Source organism: Littorina saxatilis, unplaced genomic scaffold (genome assembly GCF_037325665.1).
Source record: "Littorina saxatilis isolate snail1 unplaced genomic scaffold, US_GU_Lsax_2.0 scaffold_430, whole genome shotgun sequence".
Lineage (NCBI taxonomy): Eukaryota > Metazoa > Mollusca > Gastropoda > Littorinimorpha > Littorinidae > Littorina > Littorina saxatilis.
This window is the reverse complement of record NW_027129663.1, coordinates 632-10,000: the sequence shown is the minus strand read 5'-3', so window position 1 is coordinate 10,000 and position 9,369 is coordinate 632.

The window sequence follows — 9,369 nt, the reverse complement described above, 5'->3', positions numbered from 1 at the left end:
AATCATGCCAGCACAACATCAGGCATAATTCACACAAACACGTACGACAAAGTTCCCGACGTTAGGCACAAACAGAAAATGAGACTACACGCCGGCGAACGCATTGACAGCGAGGCAAGCTGTGTTGTGAACATTGAAGCACGTGAATCACGGAGCCACATTCCATCCAAGCTGACGGAACCTGCCTTGCAGCAATCCGTTGACTCCACATGCGTGGCCACTGACAGTGACAAGGACAGATATTTTACGTCAGAGAGTGATACAGAGGAACCAGTGGAAAAGCAGTTGACTAAAGCTGAAAAGGATGCTTTGGAAAGGGAGTACAGTCTAGGGGAAGTAAAAGCACTTGCTTTAGAAATTACTACGAACCCCAGAACACGAAAGAAAGTGATTAGAATGGTGTATAGCGAACGACGAAGAAGAAGAAGAAGAAGAAGAATGGTGTACAATGCTTCATCCAAACAGCTGCTTGCACAATCAGATGACTTCGTGTTCACCTACGATTGTACCAAAGCTGAAACATTGTACTGGACGTTATTCAGGGACAAAGCAGACATGAGTTATGATGAATCAGAACGACTGGCATTTATTGGGGGAGCCTGCGGATGTGCGACGAACACTGTACCTTATTGAGATAAATCATATCGCCAAGGATTTGCATGCACTGGTTACACTTCTCAGAGCCTACCTTCAGACTTGAACTTTGATCGCTGTTGTATCACATTTACGTATCATTACATGCTGCTTCTCTTGCAAAACTCGTAAAGCACTACTACTATATTTTGCAGCTGATACTGGTAAAACGTTAATACTCTATGATTGTATTAAAACATTATTGTACATAATGCACTGGAAACATTTTCAAACATAATGTGGTTAACTTCTATTTCACCTCAATGAGCGAGGGCGGGATGAAAAAAAAAGTAGTTTAGCATTTCCTATTCTGTTACAGTGTTAAGATAAAGATCAATTCAATTCAATTTAATTCAATTCAATTCAATACAATTCAATGCCACCACTAGTCTCTTCACTAAATCCCTACCACAGAAGACGACCATTCGAAAGATTCGTACCAGCACATAGGAAAGAAATATTCAGAACATCCTTCATCCCATTCTCCACAGTTTTATGGAATAATTTGCCTGATGTGATTAAAACAACAACTTCAATAAGCGAGTTTAAGCATTATTTACAAAGTCCTGATCATAGTGTACCAGCTTATTATTATTTTGGAAAACGACAGACAGAAGTTCAACACTGCAGAATGCGTTTAAATATTAGTAACCTTAATTCAGACTTGTGCAAACGCCATCTTAAAGATAACGCACAGTGTGCTTGCGGTGATCCAAATGAAACATCCGAACATTATTTATTAAACTGCACTTTGTATGCAGATGCTCGTCTGACAACAATCAATTCGTTGCCTGTTCATTTCAGACGCGTGGAAATATTATTAAAAGGTAGCGAGCATTATTCTGTTCGTAATAACATATTGATATTTGAGTCTGTCCAATCGTTTATTGTTAAATCTGGTCGATTGATTTGATGGATGTGTTCACGCATTGATAGTGTATATGTGTGTGGGCAGGCATATGTGTACCTCCACACTGCCTCTCCCTGTGTTATCGTATTTGATTACATAAGCAGCGTATAAGTAATGATTATTATCGTTTGTCTCGTATTTTACATGTTAACGAATTACTGCCTTCCATAAAAAATTGTTACATTTACCTGAATTTACATGTTGCATGTCTTAGACTTGATGCTCTCTTCCTATGCGCTTTCGTCCTAGTCTCTCCTTGTGGTTGTTAGTACTTTCTTCCTCCTCCCCCTCCCTTTTCTTTTTATCTTCTGTAGATTCCTTTGTTCCTAGTTAGCTCCCCATCCCCATTCTTTCAATTTGTTCCTCTGGTTTATTGTTGTTATGTCCACCATTACGAAAATGTGTGTAATTTAGTACTGTTCTGGTCACGTGATATAAGCATTTGCTTGAGTGCGTGTCCTAGTTGTGTGTTTTGAACTGTTCATGCGAAGAAATCCTGAATAAAACTTTGTTTAAACCAATTCAATACAATCATCTCTCCCTCATTCTCGTTCTCATAAATAGGACTCAAACCATACCGGCACGGTGGCCTAGTGGTAAGGCGTCCGCCCCGTGATCGGGAGGTCGTGGGTTCGAAACCCGGCCGGGTCATACCTAAGACTTTAAAATTGGCAATCTAGTGGCTGCTCCGCCTGGCGTCTGGCATTATGGGGTTAGTGCTAGGACTGGTTGGTCCGGTGTCAGAATAATGTGACTGGGTAAGACATGAAGCCTGTGCTGCGACTTCTGTCTTGTGTGTGGCGCACGTTATATGTCAAAGCAGCACCGCCCTGATATGGCCCTTCGTGGTCGGCTGGGCGTGAAGCAAACAAACAAACAAACAAGCACAGCGCAGAGCGATAGCTCTGCGGTTTTTGGACGTCCCCATTTCACTGCTGTACAGCAAACATCGTCCCCAAATACCTGTGTCTGTGTGTCACCGACTTAGTTGCTCTGCAGAGTGTGTGTGTGTGTAATACTGCCTTGCTGCAGAGTTTGTGTTATACCGCTTTGCTCTGCTGAGTGTGTTTGTGTTAATTACGGTCTGTCTGTCTGTATACTCTTTTGTCTGTCCGTCTGTCACTCAAGGGTAAGGGGGTGTCCTTAACCTCTCCTCTGTTGTCTCGGTCTGTCTCTCTGTCTCTGTTTATCTGTCTCTGTCGCTCTTTCTGACTCTCTCCCTCTCAGCGGAGATCAAAGCCAATGAAAAACACACATCTCTGAAGCAGTTTTAGCTTGTGCCTCCAAATGACTGCTGTACAACAACCAGACCCCATCTGACTGCTGTTTGGGAAACAGTCCCCAATTCACTGCTGTACACCATTTACGTATCATTACATGCTGTTTCTCTTTCGAAACTTGTAAAGCACTACTTCTATTTTGCAGCTGATACTGGTAAAATGTTAATACACTATGATTGTATTGAAACATTATTGTACATAAAGCACTGGAACATTTTCAAACATAATGTGGTTAACTTCTATTTCAACTCAATGGGCGAGGGCGGGATGAAAAAAAAACATTTTAGCATTTCTTGTTCTGTTACAGTGTTAAGAGAAAGATAAATTCAATTCAATTTAATTCAATTCAATTTAATACAACTCTCTCTCCCTCATTCTCATTCTCATAAATCAGACTCAAACCATCCGTTGTCAGGGTCGTGAATGCTAGCTACTGACTGGATTGGAAATACTCTTATGTCGCCTAGCGCCATATGTAACTGATTAAACCATTCATAGCACAGCGCAGAGCTATCGGTTTTTGGACGTCCCCATTTCACTGCTGTACAGCAAACATCGTCCCCAAATAACTGTGTCTGTGTGTCACCGACTTAGTTGCTCTGCAGAGTCTGTGTGTGTAATACTGCCTTGCTCTGCTGAGTTTGTGTGTTATACCGCTTTGCTCTGCTGAGTGTGTGTGTTTGTGTTAATTACGGTCTGTCTGTATATTCTTTTGTCTGTCCGTCTGTCACTCAAGGGTAAACCGGCACGATTAGCTTAGTGGTAAGGCGTCCGCCCCGTGATCGGGAGGTCGTGGGTTTGAACCTCGGCCGGTGTCACGATTTCATCTTTCGCCTGTGTACATATTTCCCCCTCGATATTTACTCGAGACCGAAATGTTGTTTCCTGGTAAAATTAAGAAGAGAAATTATTTATGGACGAAAAGCATGTCAGTTTCTTGCATGTGAAAAAAATTGGTTGTGAAATTAAATAGATTTCACTCCCAAAATCGAATTCTTCGAAAACGTGTACCGAGTGGTTACGTCCCTTGAGTAAGAAGGGAAACATTTTAGGATGAATCAAATTTCTAAGTTAAATAAAATAATTGGTTGGACAAATTTGGCCCCATGAATGTAAGGTACACAAGGTCGCTCATCAGTACTATCGAAGGGTGTTTTTTTTGTTCAGTGTAGAGTTTATACTAGATCAACGAGGCTGAAAATCGAAATATCAACACGGCGAAAGATGAAAACGTCACACCGGGTCATACCTAAGACTTTAAAATTGGAAATCTAGTGGCTGATCCACATCCCATTTTGGTGCAATCCCATTTTGCCGCCGTCCCATTTTTTCCCCATCCCATTTTCGCGACATTTCACAAGCCAAGCGTCATTTTATAAAATTTATAATTTTGGATGATTAATGAGATGAGGATGATTATAATGATGATGCTATGGATTTCCAATTTGGATTGAGACTACGTGACAGGGCATTTTACTAACATGTCATAACAATAGCGCGACATCCCATTTTGACACCATATCCCATTTGGCCGCCATGCCGTTTCACCGTATTCCATTTATCCCCCATCCCATTGTCGCGACATTTCACAAGCCAAGCGTCATTTTACTACCGTGTCATAACAATAGCACGTCATCCCATTTTGACACCATCCCATTTGGCCGCCATCACATTTTTTATTTATTCTTCTTGCCAAGCCTCACTAAACTACTATACTGCGTTATTCAACTAGGAAGACATTCCGTTTACGTCAAATTCCATTTTTGCCACAATCCAAAATGTCGCGAAATAGAGATGGCGGCAAAATGGGATGACGGCAAAACGGCATGGCGACAAAATGGAATGTGGCGCTAGTGGTTTGACACGGTGGTAAAAAGACACATGGCCTATGAAATGTCGCAAAAATGGGATGGAGGCAAAATGGGATAACGGCGAAACGGGATTGCGCCAAAATGGGAAGTGGAGCTAATGGTACATGACATGGTGGTAAAATGACACTTGGCCTGTAAAATGTCGCAAAAATGGGATGGGGGCGAAATGGGCTAACGGCCAAACGGGATTGCGCCAAAATGGGATGTGGGGCTATTGGTACATGATATGGTGGTAAAATGACACTAGGCCTGAGAAATGTCGCCAAAATGGGATGGGGGCGAATTGGGATAACGGCGAAACAGGACTAATAGATCCCTTGACTTGGGGTAGTGCGACTCTGTCACTGCTAGCTTTCCACTCGGAGGAAGCGACCGGAATTTCCCAACGATGGGACATCCTTAGTAATGAATTTTTTTTTTAATTCCTAAAATTAACAGAGTCGCGCTACCCCAAAAGTCAAGGAATTTCGTGTTTGTCCCTTGACTTTGGAGATGACAAGAAAATATCGGGCGCAAAAACGTGATTTGTAAAATTTTTCACAACATATGTCGCCTAGCGCCATGTATGTGATGAAACCATTCATATAGCTCTGCGGGAGCTCTGCACTTTTGGACGTCCCCATTTCACTGCTGTACAGCAAACATCGTCCCCAAATACCTGTTTGTTTCTAAAAAATCACGCTGGAGGTTGCATTTTATGTAATAACCTCCTGAAATGAGTTTTGACACTTTAGAATGGCATGTAAAATGACACATGGCCTATGAAATGTCGCAAAAATGGGATGGGGGCAAAATGGGATAACGGCCAAACGGGATTGCGCCAAAATGGGACGTGGAGCTAATGGTACATGACATGGTGGTAAAATGACACTTGGCCTGTAAAATGTCGCAAAAATGGGATGGGGGCGAAATGGGCTAACGGCCAAACGGGATTGCGCCAAAATGGGACGTGGAGCTAATGGTACATGACATGGTGGTAAAATGACACTTGGCCTGTAAAATGTCGCAAAAATGGGATGGGGGCAAAATGGGATAACGGCCAAACGGGATTGCGCCAAAATGGGATGTGGAGCTAATGGTACATGATATGGTGGTAAAATGACACTTGGCCTGAGAAATGTCGCCAAAATGGTATGGGGGCGAATTGGGATAACGGCGAAACAGGACTAATAGATCCCTTGACTTGGGGTAGTGCGACTCTGTCACTGCTAGCTTTCCACTCGGAGGAAGCGACCGGAATTTCCCAACGATGGGGCATCCTAGTAATGAATTTTTTTTTTTTTTTTTTAATTCTTAAAATTAACAGAGTCGCGCTACCCCAAAAGTCAAGGAATTTCGTGTTTGTCCCTTGACTTTGGAGATGACAAGAAAATATCGGGCGCAAAAACGTGATTTGTAAAATTTTTCACAACATATGTCGCCTAGCGCCATGTATGTGATGAAACCATTCATATAGCTCTGCGGGAGCTCTGCACTTTTGGACGTCCCCATTTCACTGCTGTACAGCAAACATCGTCCCCAAATACCTGTTTGTTTCTAAAAAATCACGCTGGAGGTTGCATTTTATGTAATAACCTCCTGAAATGAGTTTTGACACTTTAGAATGGCATTTAACGCTCATTGAAGTTTTAAAAAACTTTCTAACACCTAAAACATTCATAGCACCGATAACGTAATTCTAGCTCTGCACTTTGTGTACACATACGTCCCCATTTCACTGCTGTACAGCAAACATCGTCCCCAAATGTCTGTTTTTCTAAAAATCACGCTGGAGGTTGCATTTTATGTAATAACCTCCTGAAATGAGTTTTCACACTTTAAAATGGCATTTAACGCTCATTGAAGTTTTAAGAAACTTTCTAACACTTAAAACAAAAGAGACCCCAAATGCCTGTGTTTTGAGCAAGATGGCATTTTGATACACAGCCGACCCCAAATGACTGTAAAACCACCTATGTGTGTGTGTGTGTGTGTGTGTGTGTGTGTGTGTGACCGTGCTGAGAGAGAAACTAGAGAGAGGGAGGGAGCCGATAATCGTCTGATTCTGCAGACTCGCCGAGAGGCGGCCGGGGTTCGGCACCAGGCTGATTAAAACGCAGAATAATCCATCAAAACAACACTCTAACATCAAGTTTTAGAAACCAGAAAAACTTATCGTAACTCCATAGGTTTGGTGGTGTTTTGCGCACTGCTGAAACGCGTTTAACACGACGTGAATCGCCGTGCGTTAACGTAGCGAAAACGTCCAAAACGCAGACACCAAAACTCGATGTTTTACCGTGTTTTGCACCCCGCTAAAATCCCAGGGATTTTATTGCGTTACGGCAGTTTTTCTAACTTGATGTGAATCGCACAGGTATAATGCCACACAATTCAGTTGATTAACTTCATGTTTCATGTTATATGCCACGTTATAGTGCCAAAACGTGACTTTTCGCCCAGTGAAGATACCAAAGGAGATTTCCTACAGGTTGATCTGCACAGCGTGTTTTCAGTGTCTGCGCGAGGAAGCGCTGTCGAAAGGGCAGTGTCGATCTCAGTGGCAGTCGTGTCCCCGTAAGTAGGCTACAGACAGACAGATCTAGCGTCTCCCACTCTTGCACTGTGTCTATGCTTACTGTGTGTGTGTATGTGTGACGGAGTGATTGAGTTTGTGTTACTGTTTGTCGATTTATTACGGGAGCCTTGAAGGCTTCGCCTCTTGTTTTGCTTTCTTTCAAGTGCTTTTTTAAGTTTGATTTTTGTTATTGTTATTGTTATACCTGTGTATGCGTGCGCGCGCGCGCGTTTCAGTGTGGATGCATGAGAGTATAGACTAAGTGTATCCAATTCCGACCGACTTTGGGGGTACCTAAATCCTACCGATTGTCCAAGTCACATCAATAACGAGGTTCACACGTCATCGCAACAGAAAGAATGTCATTCACACAAGGGCCATTCATGAACCGGTTGATGACGCTATGTTCATGGCACGCAGCGGACGGAACTGACATCGTATTTTATACCATTTGAAACATCTGAGTCTCTGCTAATCAAAAACGTACATATTCATTGGTACACGAACGTTTCTGTTGTAATTAACGAGTGATGTGTAAAGCTCAGTGAGTCGATATTATCAGTAGAAAAAAGGGTGTACGGAACCCATTTACACGATAGGATTGAACACATCTGAAGACTGAGCTTGCTGTGACATCAGTCCTAATATGTATCAACCATTTCCATAAACAGATGGGGTCTGTCTTGCATAAGTTAGCGAAAGAAAAGTTTCTTGGCGGACGTGGAGCTGGACGGCTGACAGAAGACAAGTGCAATAATCATTAGCACTTTCACTGCTGAGCTGTACAGGAAAACATCGCTGAAATGGCAATTAAGTTAAATAGTTTAGAGCTGAAACTCCATGTCCACAGATGCAGAACACCATCGTCGTTATTGTTCGATTGAGGAGCGAGAAAAAGTTAAGTGCTTTAATTAACCGGGCGGCCGTCGCCCTTGTAGAGCTGTCTCCTATCACCAGTTGTCCCATCTCAAACATTCTTGTAAACAGCTGTGGTTAACAAGCTATCTCCCTCTACTGACCTGTACCTACGTCTGATTAGCTGCCCTAATGATGGTTCACGGGAAATAAGAACAGTTAGAAATGCCTCGATTCAATCATCTGACTGCGTTGTCCGAAGACAACTTGCTCGCTTCGAGAGCAGGACCAGGTGGCCGGGGCAGTGTCGGTCTTCCGTGAAGGAGCAATTACTTACATTGTTACTATGATGAACAACGCGTACAGGGACATTGTGTTTATCAAGAGACAATTTGTTACCTCGGTAAAAACGTATATTTGCTGCTGAGTACTAACTAAACGTGGCACTGTAATATATTTTGGAGTTCGATCATTACAAGGAAACGTTCTGCACTGAACTGCTAACAAAAAACACACACAACAAAAGTTCCTACCATTAATTTCAAAAAACGTTAGGGACATTGTAGCAAGAACATGCTGGCATTGGTTTCTGTTATTATATATTTATAGTACGTCTTGATATTAGATGAAATGTGTGTTTGATTTTATTTGCTCTGTTTTGAACACAAAAATGCAATCAGAAGTTCTCTACACCCAGTTTTAACGCAGTTTTGGGCGTTTAAACATGTCATATTTGGCGGAAATATTGGACGGTTTCCATGGCAATGACACATCTGATTTTGCTAGTCGTATTTCTCTGATCAGGAAGTCATACCCAAGAAATTCTGACCCAAAAAAGATCCCTTTAGACCCCCGTTCTCCCCTTTAATATACGTTATTTGCGTTGTTTACCAAAATATGACATTTGACTCAAATCGAGACAGTCATGTTCTCCGAAAACGCGATATCGGTCTAGTTGAACAATGACTGTCGAGATTTGTGACAAATGTCATATTTTGGTCAATAATGCAAAACACATTTATGTATCGATCCTTTTCAGTCAGCACACGCACAAAGAAAGCCTGTTTACTCCTCACACTTACACTTGATTATGCATACATAGTGCAACTTCTAACATGTATTTAACTCCTTAAAGACCCACTCCGCCTCCCGTAAACCATCAGATTCTGACCACAGTCACTGTCATGCTTATACACACAGTACAATCACCCTTACCTTTAAACACTTGCCGCTAGACAGCTGCCCAGGTGTCCCCAATAAAGG